This window comes from Anguilla rostrata, chromosome 8 (assembly GCF_018555375.3).
Source record: "Anguilla rostrata isolate EN2019 chromosome 8, ASM1855537v3, whole genome shotgun sequence".
NCBI lineage: Eukaryota > Metazoa > Chordata > Actinopteri > Anguilliformes > Anguillidae > Anguilla > Anguilla rostrata.
The window spans coordinates 7,701,276-7,714,996 of NC_057940.1; the positions used below are offsets into that span (position 1 = coordinate 7,701,276).

General features: G+C 42.4%; 1 protein-coding gene across 1 annotated transcript in view; it reads right to left on the reverse strand.

Moving 5' to 3' along the window:
- Positions 1-555: 555 nt before the first annotated feature.
- Positions 556-13,721, reverse strand: part of dsela (dermatan sulfate epimerase like a) — a 191,634-nt gene continuing 178,468 nt past the window's right edge. Inside the window, exon 2 of the transcript XR_010331729.1 lies at positions 556-661. The gene's annotated coding sequence lies outside the window, so the exon portion shown is untranslated. The remainder of the gene's footprint in view (positions 662-13,721) is intronic.

Genomic DNA, 13,721 nt, shown 5'->3' on the forward strand with positions numbered 1-13,721 from the left:
AGCTGTTGTCAGAATTCTAAACCTCTCTTAACTACTGCCTCACTGGAGAGCAGTGGTGAAATAGGTTCTGATGACTAAGAGATCCTGCGAGTACTTTAGATAAGAAGAACATAATATGCATAAATGCTTTGTGAATGCATCAAGGAAACATAAAACCTGCATTTAGTAAAAACTTAAATTTGCCAATTATTAATAAAATGTTGTTAGTGACGGCATTTAATGTCACATTGTGCCAGTGAAACATGATTTAGTAAGAGAGGATGTAAATTTGAAAAAACAAACAACAACAACAACAAAAAAAAAAGGTACCAATGTGCAGTTCCTCGTTTGTGTTTTTGATTTGGAAATCCTCTGTGAGGACAAGCCTCCGTAAGCTTGTATGAGGAACGCTCCTGTCGGACCGCACTGCGGAGGGACGTTTCAATTAGCGCTCAGTGAATCGCTGCTAACGACAGGCCGTCACAGGTCAGTCGGCTGTTCTTGCCGAGCGCCAGAGACGAAGCTCCAGAGCACTGCAGCGTTGCTGAAAAATGCGCTTTCACCAGGATAATTCCATTACATTACAGGCATTTAGCAGACGCTCTTATCCAGAGCGACTTACACAACTTTTTACATAGCATTTTACATTGTATCCATTTATACAGCTGGATATATATATATACTGAAGCAATTTCGGTTAAGTACCTTGCTCAAGGGTACAACAGCAGTGCCCTACCCGGGAATCGAACCTGCGACCTTTCGGTTACAAGCCCAGTTCCTTACCCACTGTGCTACACTCCGTCCTATATACGTCCTATATCCTCCGTCCTAATTCCAAAAGCGATATACGTACAGTAAAGTGTCGTATTGGTGAACTCGTCTGCACGTGGACTTTGAGGACTTTTGATAACGTGAGTGAAGACTTGCTCTTTATTTCCCGTTTACGTCCCGTGTACGTCATTATGAACACGGGAGTTATGTCATTTAAATGCAAAAAATGCTCGTAGTTGACACCATTGTTTCATTGCCGAATGTCAACCTTTCAATATCATGTTGAAATATCATGAAGAACAAATTAAATATCATAAAGAAATGTCTTTGCTTACAGAGAAACTGAAAGCTACTGGTAAGATAGGCAGTAGACAGAAACAGTGGCGTCTGCAAGCATATGGTCACCCGGACTGTGCGTACAATAAAATAAAACATTTGAATTGATGTTCACAAGTGAACACTGCAATGAGATGAAAGTATATGTAAACATTAAAGACAAGCGGATTATCAGGTGTACTGTTGTTTAGGTTCCTGCATGGATCAGACATCTGTCTCTTCACCTTTAGGTGTCATACAATTTCTAACAAGCATAATGACATCAAGCAATAAATATCAAAAATAAAGCATTTCTTTATTTAACCTACTCAGTGGACACAAAAAGTGCTTTTCCCTCTTGGTGCCGTTAAAATGATCACCTATTCCTCTGCTCTCTCATATTGACACAGTGCTACATTTTTTATTATTATTTGTACTTCCATGTTCATGCAATTGCTTCGCTAACATTTCCCAGTGACATTTACCTTTAGGTGGAATACATCTGTGAACATGAACACGTACAGAGATGCGTGTTGATTCATTAAAAACATGCCTTGTCTTGTTTTGTATTGCTACTCGCACAACTTATCCTTCATGCAAATCCTGCAGTTGCGTCAGGTGTGGACAAGGTCAAATCAAGTGCTGCCCCTCCAGGGTTCTGCAAAAGAAGGGATTGAATCAGGCTGGAAATAAGCCTGTCATACAGGTAATAGGATGGATATTGTCACTGCATCTGTTAAAAACATTAATAAAACCATCCTGCTCAGATTTGTGAGCATACATACATACATGAGCATAAGTATAATGTGAATATTGTGGGGATTGACATGCACAGACCTCGAGAACTGCAACCCTGTGGGGGGGAGGTTCTAGGGAAAACTTGCCTTTGTCACCTCTCCCTACAACCTCTTAAAGTGTTTAAAGTCACTGGCAGTTCACAGTATACCTGTGATATCAAAGCAGACAAGTCACAGCATTTCAAATGTGTATTTAAACACGACAGGAGGCAAAGAAGTGGATAATTAGGTTTGAAATAGAGTTACCGGGACAGCTTGCGGGAAAACTACTCTGTCACATTCAAGTGACCGGAAAGAAAGAAGTATGGGATTTTAATTGCAAAGGGAGAAATGTGTCATGAGCTCTTCCCCGTCTGTCTCGTTGCGTATTTATTTGTGGTAAAACACAGCCGAAAATGTGTAACTTTTGATTTGCTCTGACCACGAACTTCACGGTATTTATTGCGATCCCTCTATCAGGCAGATAAATGTCAGGACTCTTTTTCTCCTTCATTGGTTATTTCTAACTAAGTGAGCCTTGCTTGTTACAATTATACAGTGCGTAATTCCAAGGGAAATTATATGACGGCTTCAAGCTGCAGCACTGGAAGCAAGAGACCCGGAAATTATGTATTTAGCCATTACCCGATGGTGATACTACTATCGTAAAGTATAGTCCGGGGCGACATAGGGGCGACATAGCTCAGGAGGTAAGACCGATTGTCTGGCAATCGGAGGGTTGCCGGTTCAAACCCCGCCCTGGGCATGTCGAAGTGTCCTTGAGCAAGACACCTAACCCCTAACCCCTAACTGCTCTGGCAAATGAGAGGCATCAATTGTAAAGCGCTTTGGATAAAAGCGCTATATAAATGCAGTCCATTTACCATTACCATTTAGTCCAGCATTGTTTAATTTGGTGATTCTAAACACTGAGTTGTGTATATGGTTCTATAAATAATTGTCGGCTCTTATGCTCTTAGTTCCTTGACCCTAGATCTTATAAGTTATTAAGTGTTATAAGTTGCTCTCGAGTATCCCCTAAATTCCAGTCATGTTCATGTGACAAATGATAATGTCTGTTCACACGGTGTAAGCTGAACCAAACTCGTTCTTTTGTTTTGCTTTGTTCTGTTATGTTTCAGTTTTGATTGATTTAAGTATTTCTTGGAAATAAAGCTCCAGTATTAACAGACTATTCCTATTAGTACTGACTGTATACATGCATATAAAGGTGTGTATCTCTAGAATATTTATTTGTGAGTATTTGGGTGTGTGTGTGTGTGTGTGTGTGCATGCGTGCGTGCGTGCATTGTCTTGATATAATGGTCATTCGTTTGCAAATGCTAAAATTTATAGAAAATGTATGGCTTATTTTGACTGTGTCTAACAGGAAGGTTTCATTGTTCTCCATTACTTCCTTTTAAATACAGGTTTTGTGAGTGCACAACCATCTTCATCAATATATTCAGTGAGAGTATCAATTACGTACTGTTTTATGCACTTGCTTATGCTCCATTTAATGGGCCACCGAGGACCACCCACTGGACAATACAGATGCTGCACTATGACTTAGTGTTCATGAAGCCATTTGTACCAGCTTTCATATGATTGTTAAAATCAGAACAAAGTGGGTGTGTTCTGGTATGGACCACTTACTGTGTGTAATTCATCACCACTGACAACAATTTTGTTTTTTCACATTGGTTAAAAGTAAGGTCACACATTGGGTGCTAATTGAACACATCCTTTGCTGTGATTTTATTGGAGCCCACCCACATGACTATCACCAACTCTTTGTGTCATGGTTCTGTGTTTCTGTCTCTGTTTTTCCTTGTTAGGGCCACCAGATGGCGGCACTGCTGTTTTGTGTCCTGCTCGCTCCCCTGTTGGTTAATTGTATTATTGCTTTCAATTATTTTGTTATTGTTTCTGCTTGTGTCTTGTTGTTCCCACCTTGTCCTGGTTTGATTGTTAATTGTGCCCCCCTGTGTCTTGTTGGTTTTGAGTCTATTTAAGTCCTTTGTCTCCCTGACTCGGGTGCTGGTTCCTTGTGTTTCTGCCTGTGTTTCTCGATGTCTGCCCTCTCGCCCTATCCTGAGCAGCTTTTGGGCTCATGTGCTGCTCATACTTGCATTCCGATTGGCAGGGAGTGACAAAACACAGGGCTGATGTCACAATGAGGCCACTGACCCAGCTAACACAAAATGTTCTCACAATGTTACCGGAATGTTGTGTCAATGTTGTAACATTGCACTACATGGCAACAACATTGTGGGAATGAAACTCTCCTACTGATTTACAAGAGACTGATGTTGGAAATTAACTGGATCTAACTGATGCAACAAATTTCACACTGTGAAATTTATGTTAGAGATTACACATTGTACTTGTGAAATAAAATACATTAAAAAAAAACTATCAGTTGTGACATTAGTTGAAATGTGTTGTTTTCAATAGATTCAACATATTAAAAAAAAAAAGAAAAAAGGATGCAGTAATTCTTACACAGAACACAGATTTTTACAAACTGTTATTTAAATGCAGATAAAGCCTTGAAAGCCGAGTCTTGCTGAAGAAAGAAGATGTGAGCGTTCTCTTGGGGACGATCCCGCGCGCGGCTCCAGATCTGCGCACACTCCCGCTGCTCGGCTCCTGAATAAACAGGGCTACGCTGAAGGGGCACCAGGCCACTCAGAACCCTCAGCCCATGTCCAAAAATAGGCTCCCAGGAAACACCGTTTGGGCTTTCAACTTGGAAGGCAGAGCCCCCCCCCCCTGAAAATGGATTTTATTCTTCCTTCTCAGAGAGCGACAATGAGCTTTCTCTGTTCTCCTTTCCCTGGAGATTTTTCTTTTTATTTATTTTTTTTACTTTTTACGAAAAAAAAAAATCCTAGTTTTGATCCGCTGACACCACTCCTCTCAACTATTCACAGCTGAAACGGGGGCTCTCACGCAGTTTCATAAGTTGGATGAACAGAGCGATCATTACTCCTTACTGTGGTCTTCCCTTAAAAGTATAGAAGCTGTGGACTTAGCGCTTCTCCAGAGCTTTGCTGTTGTGGAAAAGAAGGGATTTTTTTTTTCTGAAGGAGGATTTTATTCATGCACCATCGTTGTTTTTTTTATTTTTTTATTTTTTTTTTCCTGTTTGTTCATTCCCCTTGGGGGGGTCCTTGGGGCCTGGGTTTAGTGGTGTGTGCCGATGGGGTTTATAAGGGGGGCGGGGGGGGGGGGGGGACGTGAGACCATGTTGCATTCCGTATCACTGAGCTGATGAGCGCAAACCGGGGGGGGGGGGGGGGGGGGGCGCAGAAGGGGGGTCTGGTGGAGGAGCTGATGGCCGTCCCCACTGCCAGCGTGCTGAAATAGCGGCCCCCAAAAAAGGCGGGGCTCTCCGAACGCCAGCGTGAGCGCCGCCGTCAGTCGGCTGAGGCGCCGCGAGCGCTCGGCTCTCTCTCTCTCTCTCTCTCTCTCTGCGAGGAAAAAAAAAAATCACAGGAAATACAGACGACGCCCACAAGCAAACGCGCTTTGCGACACTTTCATCGCGTGAAAAGAGGAGGGCACAGAGCCGCATGCCCGCCCAGCACTTTTTTAAACAAACACCACGCGCTTTAGAGTCCCGTTCAGGCTGACAACACAAAACAACAATGCTGCTAGATGTCCTCAGCACCATTTAGAACTGCTGCGGCAGAATACCCACTGACACCACAGTGGACTGAACTCCTCTGGGACGGAGGCAGTAGCCTCTCTTTGGTCTAAGAGCAATCGGTGTCCCGCAGAGCAGTGTCATGGGGCTTCTGTGCATGACGCTGGATACCTTGTTATGCTCTGATTGGTCATTTGCTCGTGGTCCGTACCATATTATGTAACAAAGTGGCCTTTTCTGTTGATCTAATAGGCAGCCCGTGCCTCTCTCCTCCCCAAGCAGCAAAGGGAATTCCTTAGGCAATTAAAATGAGGCACTCACGGATTTTGTTGCCTTGTTGATGGCAGAGGTCAGAGGAGAATGGCCAGACTGGTTCGAGCTGACAGAAAGGCAACAGTAACTCAAATAACCACTCCTTTCAACCGAGGTATGCAGAAGAGCATCTCTGAACGCACGGCACGTCGAACCCTGAATCAGATGGGCTACAGCAGCAGAAGACCACATCGGGTGCCACTCCTGTCACCTAATGAAGTGGCCGGTGAGTGTGTATATATATATATAAGTCTGGATTTTCTCTCAAAAAGATGGCACACTGCAACAAAATGCTGGTTAAAGGCATCAGCTACATCACTCTGATCCATAACTGAACTAGAGTTCAGCCTGATTTGATTGGGCAGTGAGTTTATGACCTTTGACCTTAGTTAAGTTAACTATTTCCCAGAACCTTTCTGGCTTAGCATGAGAACCAGCAAGCAAATGTAAGTAATATTTTGATTTTACATTCCTTACACTTATTTCTTAACTGTCTGAAAGCCAGCCACTCCAAGGAGCTACCAGTGCATCTGGTTGAGCCTGAGCTTCATTTCTCAACTGAATCATGTCAGTGAGCTCAGATGTAAACCAGGGACTATTCCTATTTTTAATTTTATGTCTTCTCATGGGAACATGCTTGTTTGTCAGGGGGATAAATACAGATGAGAAATGGTCAAGTGCAATCTTTACTGATACTTGACAAATTGCCAGATTATGCAAGAAGCCTTGTTCCTCAACGTTTCCGAAGTTCCTCTTTGTGGTAAAGTGGGGTTTTGATTTAGGCAGTCTAGTGTCTGTGATGCACACTGTTGGACAGTGATCACTTAAATCTGGAGAAAAAAACTCCACTGGATGTGTATTCATGGAGAGCATTGATTATAATTAAATCAGTAAGGGTAGACTGAGAAGGATCTTTCAAATTTATACGGGTAGGAACAGTAATTAATCGGCTTAAACACAGATCAATGCAGGCAGACTTCAAAAATTCAGAGAATGGGGGCCAACCAACTGAGGTTAAGATAAGGACACCTCAGAGGACAGGAAAGGACAACAAGTCCGCAATAGAATTTGTGACATCCGCAGATGGTGTGCGATAGACTGCCTCCACACAGAGGCTATCGTCATGACTTCTATTTTAGTGACTATAAAAAAATAAGCACTTAATGATCTAGTTGCATGTAGGTTTTTTTTTTAAGTTGCTACCTCACCACATTTTTTTTAGGCCTGTCACATCTGACCAAAACGACATCCTTTTAAAGCAGTGGAATCATCTTCAATAGAACTGCTTAGCCGTGTTTCAGAGAAAACAAAAGCATCAGGATTAGTATCGTTCACCCAAATGTCCGCTAAAGCCATTTTGGGAAGAATACTGCGAATATTAATGTGTCTCAGCCCAAGCCGCTTTCTTTTTTTAAAGTCTAAGGGTGCAAGGAGGGGGGGCAGGTTAACTGATTTGGGAGTAGAATGATTGAAACAAGATTACTGTGTCTAACACCACTTGATCTGTATGTGCCTCTGGTGTGAGGTGTGACGAGGCCTAAAAAAAAGTTGATAAAATAACCTGGGGTCATTTGAGTAAATTTGGGTGACTTGTCCAAGGAAGTTGTTGAACCAGGGGTACATGCTAAGAATGTGAATCCTGGCATCGATAACATAATTCAATCCTAGGACTAATAATTTCATACAGGATGTCCAGGATTTCCTGCATTATCCCAAACCTTCATTTCACTATAAATGTAAGCCGTTTTTATTCAGTAATGAATGCAGAGGTGTCAAGAGACCAACATACAGGGACTGATAGGTGGCTTGAAAGAACTGGAACTTGGCCAAGTAATTTTTTTTTTTTTTTTTACCACAACTGGAGGCTTTGTCAGATTAGTTTCATGAATACCAGAATAAGGTTTTAGAGCTCTTAAATGACTTAAATGAAGCACTGGTGCCTATAAAACCCCAAGGACCAGCAGACATTGCGGCCCTCCAGGACTGAAGTTCGACGTGCAATACACCAAAAAAAAACAATAGTTCCTGGTTTAAAGGTGTATTTTATGGACAGAATTCCCAACGAAATCGTTAAACCAGTTCTCAAAACTGTGTTTTGTAAAAAAACACACTATTCAACGAGTCATATATCCAGTAATGTTTTCTCATCTCATCAAATGATACCTTATTTAATTGCTCTGATTCTGTTCTTTAAAATGAAAAATCATTTTGCAACATTTATTCAAAGTATGTGGTCATATTTGGCCACGGATGGTTACATGGTTTACTGAGTTTGTTGCCACGTGTCAAAGGTGTTCACTAATTGGTGGTTGTGGTCGAGTGTACTGCGGAAAGATGTTTCCTAAATGTGTTGTTCAAAATATAGGGCAATTACCGCAAAGCGAAATAATTCTGATTAAAACTGTTGGAAAAAAAATGTAAACAACTGGAAAACATGTACAATAAGGCTACAAAACCTCTGATTATGTATATTGCTCGATGTTCATGTCTTGTTTCTGGTTGCAATGTAATGGTTTTAGAAAGAGCGGAATTAATTAATTAATTTTTATTTTTCCCCTCTCTCTCTCTCTCTCTCTCTCTCTCAGTGAACTGGATCCCCTGCCATCGTAGAAGACCCCCGTCTGTAATGAATTCTGTGTTTGCTCTCGGCTTCAAGATCACTCAAAGCAGGGGGGGGGGGTGCGCAACTGCTGGGCTTAAAAGCGTACCCCGCAGGTCTGGAGGTCTTCATAGCCACGGTCGCCGCTCGACATCCCCGGGTCCCCTCGGGCCGCTTGTGTTTTAATGTCCGTTGCGCTGCCGGGCCTGGCCTGTACGCTTCAGACACCCAGCGGGTTATTGATCAAAGCACCTCATCAAGCGCTGTGTTTTAGCGAATTGACTTCGCAAATCCCGCCCCCCCCCCCCCCCCCCCCCCTTTTCTTTAGATTTTTAGTTTTTGGTATCTCGTACTATTTTCTTTTGATCTCTGCGCCACGGCGCCATACTTGTTTTACATGGCTTCCCTCACTTAGTACAAAGTAGCACATCTTATGCGGACAGGTGAAACGACGCCCGGCCGTTGTCTGATGGCATTGTGTATGAGGTTGCACAAGATGGGGTACAGGTCACTACAGTGTACCCCCAGTGTTGCCAGCTGCTTACTCCAGTATAACCTTATATATCCACAGCTGTTCCACTGATGTAAATGGAGGGGATTGAACATTAACCAAGGAGCTCAGTGGCTAAGATGCTACATTATGGTTTATGAATTACTCCTGAGGAAATCTCTTTTGAGATTTCCAACAAACAAAAAAAAAAGGACATAATGTTCATATTTTTTCTTTCTGAGAAAATATGATTTTATTATGAGTAGTACAGGCATTTTAAAATGTTCTTTCTGTCGCTGGACTTTTCAAACGGACTGATAAAGCGTACGCACGAAGGCCAGCAGATGCGTCTGAATTTGCAGCGAAGCATCTCGCGTGTTCGCGCTCTCCCCCCTTGGGAGCGCGAATCAAGCCTGTGCATGTTTCTGAGGCTGAGGAGAAGGGGCAATCCCCTTTGAAGGAGAGCACTGCTGCTCCTCCTCCTCCTCCTCCTCATCCTCGGTTCTCCTCATTCCCCTCAGGGCAGTCCGTTCCTGAAGAAGACAGTGGCGCGCACAGATCAAATCTAATGAGCCTGAACAACGTCAAGACGATGGCGGAACAGGTCCATCATTTCCGAAGTCAAGCGGTCACGTGCCCCGCTCGTGACTGTTTTGGAAATCAGCCAGAATTAGCATCACCGTGATGGGGGAGGTATGGCTTTTGCATAATTACATTGCGTTTGCTTTTGGAGGAGGGGCTGCGAGGAGGGTCGGGGCGGGGGCAAAGGCCCTCTGGAATCCTCTGTGGACTGAACTACTGAAGGGCACAAATGAGATTCTGTCTTCACAGCATCTTGCCAAAAAAAAAAAAAAGTCGCATAGCATGCTGCTGTTCTTTGACAATTAAGATGGACCGAATAAGCTGGGTTCTGAGCGTGAGCCTTCAGGAGCTTGCTTATTCCCTTTGGCTTTATTTTTTATTCAAGCAGGTGAAGCAAACACTTTGAAATGAATGTACTGTACCAACTGTTGCTGAATGAGTTCCTTTTCAAGTTGGAGAAAAAAAAAACACACACACGAGAGAATATACAAACAACCCTGTGTTCAAAAACAAAAGAGAAGAAGCTCACTATTTTCATATTCCAGTGAGATTATGTTGTTGTTTTTTTTCTTTCGGCAAGTTTGAGCAAAATAAACAGGTGCAGCAAACAGTCACTCTATACGTATTTCAGTAAAAAGATTTAGGGTCCTCAAAGAGGCTATGGAGAAGTAAAAAAAAGACCAGAACCCAGTGAAAATTAGAGCTGTCCTCAAAGTCTGTGAGGTGGCTCCTGAGGTAGAACAGTCAAGGCTGACGGATAAGAGGTTTCGGACTGAAATACGATCAGCCCGTGTTCCTTGTCTCTAGAAGGGGTGCCCCGAAGCTTGGTCTCACATGTTCCCGGAGAGTCACTTTCGGAGAGTCGACTCCCTGAAGCGCTCCAGGTCACAGCCTGCGGGCCAACTTTCCAATGGTTTTGAGAAAGCCAGCTAAACCCAGAGGCGTAGCCGAAGACGGAAGAGTATAGGCTAAAGACACAAGAGTAACAAAGAAACCTTTTGGATATCAGACCTACGTACCAGGAGGCCAAATGGACCTTTTTACATACATTAATTGGATTGGACGCTCTTACCAGCATACAATTGTACTAGACTACTTCTATACAGCGGATATACTAAGCATGCAGTTAGACTGCTCAGGCACGGGTCTACCGGATGACTGACCTTCGTTAAGCGCAGCTTACACTGTGCCACTCGTCCCTATGAGTTGGCACGTCGTCCTCAGCAGGCCAAGGAGGTTTTAACATTGCACCTCCTTAAAGACAATTGGCTTTTTCTGGCTGGTCCCTGTGGTCAGAGAATTTTTAAATGAACACTGCATTTGTGTTCAATCAAACGCTGTGCTCTGTCAATATGTTTTTTTGCGAGATGTTTTTGTGTTTACTGGCGGAAAGTGGTCGCTCAAGCTTTGAGCCTGACGCGGGAGGAAGAAGCATCTATCTAACTGAACTCTTCTGACTCACCGCTCAGAAGGAGAACAAAACGAGAGAGATAAAAACGAATGCACTTCCTTCTACCTCATCCTGTTTGTGTGAGAAAGGAGTTGACAAAAAAAAACAGAAAAGTACCACAGGCCGCCTCAAATTATACCTTCGCAAGCGATGGTCGTTTGCCCAAAGTATAGAAGCCACTACTGATTCTCAGGGTAGTTCAGATTTGCTTCAGAGACTCCTGTGAGAGTGTTTTGTGCTTTTTATCACCAATTTGATGAAATATAAGTTATTCTGTGTGATTAACCTGAAGGTATAGTCTCTCTTCCTTTTTGAGTTCATCTGTGATTTCCACGGCATCCCTCAGACCAGCATTAAACATGTCCATGTGGCTAACCAGTTCACAGACTCAATCTAAAAGATGCTGCAATTTGGACAGTAGTGAAATGTGAAATTCTATAAAGTGCCACTTACTTTAGTCGTACTGACAAATGGCATAACTATCCATTACCTTTGTGAACACTGCAGCAAAAGCAGGTAATTGAATGACACTATTGATTTCACAAACCACATTTCAAGTGCTCTCCAGAAGTGCATCTGCATCGTGGCATATGCCTTGCATGATAGGATGGAACTACAGAATCAGATTAGAATTCAGACAACGTCAACACTCGGTTGGTGAGTTAATTTAGGCAATTGCTGACCTCACCAAATAGTACCTGTGAAGAAGAGGATGATGACGACCTGGTGTAATTATAGCAAATTTTGACACAAAGGGGCCTGTTTCTCATGAATGTATCTGCATAGCACACGCCACAGGAAAGAAGAAGGAAACACAGTGTGTTACTCTGACGAAACTACAGACTACTAAATAATGAGGAAGATTGGTCACGTGTCCTAACCGATGGCAGCAGTGGAGCTGAGGACCTTGATCAATTTCATGGTCCAACAGGTTCAGGAAGATTTTTATTTTATTTTATTTTTTCACAGGTAAGTGAGCTGATGAATTAACCTAAGGGGTGTTCAAAAGAAACTAAATGAGCAAGCGCGTGAATGTACATATGCACAGATATATTGTTTCTCCCCTTCAGATGTGAAAAAGTACAATAACTCAATTCCCACATTTTTAAATATAAAAAAAACATAATACATATTTATTTATTTTGAGGGGACACACCTTTCCTAATTTTCTCTTGAAACTTGGTGGTTTTGAGCATGAACTTCTCGTTTCTGATATAGCCCCAGCATCTCTGTTGGGTTCAAGTCAGGACTTTTTTTTTTCTTTTTTTTCTCCACAGTGTCATTTCTTTCACAAACATTTTATATACACAATTCATGTTTTTGCCAAGTGACTGGATAGACTTGTATACCGTTGTATTTGATATATGTTCCGTAATAACCACACACAAGTGCAGTGAAACTGGATGCCAACCCAACATCTATTTATATGTGTTCAGGCAGGAAACACAGTTGAGAGCTACCACCATATAACAGGGTCTGACCTGATTAGCTATCCGCTAAAATCCTCCTTTAAAAAGACGCAAAAAAGGGATGCCCTTTCAAAAAGAGCAGGAATTATTCCACTTTCCCCAGTGAACACTTTGGGGCATATCTGGGCCAGACTGTCAGTCTGAGGTGGGACAGATTGCGCATGTCTCAGTGAAAAACAGAGAAAGGAACTCAGGGAGATGTTAACCAGTGGCTACACTAATTTGGCTGTACAAAATGAGCATCGTACCTTACTGAACCTGTTTTTTGTGGTAGTCCAACTACCATGACATGCACTTTTGTACGTCACTTTGGATAAAAGCGTCTACTAAGTAAATGTAATGAAATTTGACTCTGTGATGCATGAATAGCATTAAGTGAACCGTGACCTCCTGTTTCACCACAGTGAAACAGATAGCAATGAAAGGCCGCGATACAGTCCCCTAAGATTAACATGAACTTGGAATAAGTAAAAGATTCAAAAGTCAGTACACATTAATCTTTGTTGGATTTTAGAAGAATAATCATGGGCATACATAAGTATGAAAATGTATATTTTTAGTTAAACAAAAGTATTTTTTTCCCTGCTTCTACAACCCATTACCTGCAGTGTTTACTTTATACAGGTAATCTTTATCATGGGTGTGAATAATTTTGGGGAGCCTTGCATCTCTCCTACCGGAGACACAGGGTCAATGGACCAGTCACACTGATATTTTGGACATAATTAAACTTTTTTGTGAAGGGGGACTGATATGGGAGATTTGGGTATTTGGTATTTTGTGACTGTCCCATTTGTTGTCAAAGGAAACTAAACTGGTTGTGGCTACTGGACGTGCTGTAGCTGTAAACACATTGCTTTCATTGGATTAAAGGCCTTCTTTATTGACTTCTATAAGAAAAGTAACCCTGACTTGTTGAACAGTCATGTGTAAATGTCGTAAAAAAATTGTGACATATCCAAATCTTCTCCTGAGGTTTATTTACATTGACGTTTCTCTGAAAACGTTTCATGTACTGCAACCACAAATTTGGGACACATTCTTTAAATATAACAAGTGCGAATCCGCAATAGCTGCGACCGCGCACACACACACATCCATCCATGTGTGCATGCATCCACGCACACACCCTCACACAAACACGCGACCTCTTCTTTGGCTCATGACCAACCTTTCCACAAAATCATGTGCAAATCTGTGAATCCATTTGGGAGTTATGCGCCTTCTTGTGATAGGCCTGGCCCATCGCCACGCCCCCTCTTGGTCAGTCTACAATCTTGTGATTGTAACTTGCTTGTAACATAGAAATGAAGTAACCCAGGTTGT